Here is a 1,494-nt window from a genome sequence, read left to right on the forward strand (position 1 = left end):
TATATATATATCGATATATATATATATATATATATGCGCGTGTGTGTATGTTATAGTAATTGGGGGATAGCGGTGGGGCACAATCAGTGTAACTGCTATCACTCTTTCCATCCTGTTGCTATCACTTGAAATCAATATCTTCTCATACGATGAGTGACTAAGCATATATCGTTTTTTATGTTTACATATTAATCAATTTGAAATAGAAATGATTTTAATCTTTCCAGTCGGGCTCTTATCTACATGAAGAAACAAAAGCATCGAATACATCAAGCAATCGTTAAACAGTCACATAAAAACACGAATAAGTTTAAGTCAAACTAATTGAACTATTTATATTGACGTCGTCCTTGCAGTCCCAAACGTCTGACAGCTCCCTGGACGCCCGTTTAATTGATGTGTTTATCGAATAAACTTATTTTTTCAGAATTCCGACACCCTTGTTTAACCCCCAATTATTCAGGAAATGGTGTAATCCTGGCGTGCTTTCAGAAGTCTAAACCCGAATGTCTTCATTTTACCTTTCATTTCTATCATTTGTAGAGGAATGTGACTATTCTTGATTATCCACTTTATGACGTTTAAATGATGTAAAACTTCCCCAGCAATGTCATGAGCGACGCACCAAATGATGCTGTTCATGATTTTCGAGCATATCTTATGGCCCTAATAGTTTGAGTTTCTGTCAAGAGAAGTATCAATACGATTCGGAAATGGTTGGACTTAGGACATCAAGTACTCTGGAATGAGAATAATTTCTTAACAATAATTTTTTATACGGATATAGACTGTATACTAATACGGACTGGACGGTAATCAATTCATAAAACAGATTACCTACAAAGATTTGTTTGTATATTTACAGCTTTAGCCTCTCCCTGTTTGTTATATCTTTGTATCCCATCCAGAATCATTTTATAGACTTTTCAAAGCAATGCTTGAGGCACACAGTCAGTAGTGTTATCAGGAGACAGCTTAGAGCATTCACATTATCTCTCTCTCTCTCTCTCTCTCTCTCATCTCTCTCTCTCTCTCTCTCAGTTGTTTGCCTAGCAATAAGTTACGGGAATTACGTTTCTGGCTTTCTGGTATTCAAATTTATATATATATATATATATATATATATATATATTATACATACATACATACACGCACACACATATGTATATGTATGTATGCATGTGTGTGTATGTATGTATACATGTATATATATATATATATATATATATATATATATATATATATATATATATATATATATATATTTAATGCGTTTTATGTGTGAGGCTAGATAGTAGATGAGAAATAATACTGAATTAAAAAGAGACATGCTGGAAATTCTTGAAATATGAGGAAGGCATCAAAACATCTAAAGCCTTTAACCAAAACGGTGTTTTTTTTATATTGTTGATTTTCTTAATAATTATAAGAAAAAGAATTAATTTTTATAGAATACTAACCAGGATGGAATGGTGACTGCTGACAATTGTAATT

Source organism: Macrobrachium nipponense, chromosome 1, assembly GCF_015104395.2.
Source record: "Macrobrachium nipponense isolate FS-2020 chromosome 1, ASM1510439v2, whole genome shotgun sequence".
NCBI lineage: Eukaryota > Metazoa > Arthropoda > Malacostraca > Decapoda > Palaemonidae > Macrobrachium > Macrobrachium nipponense.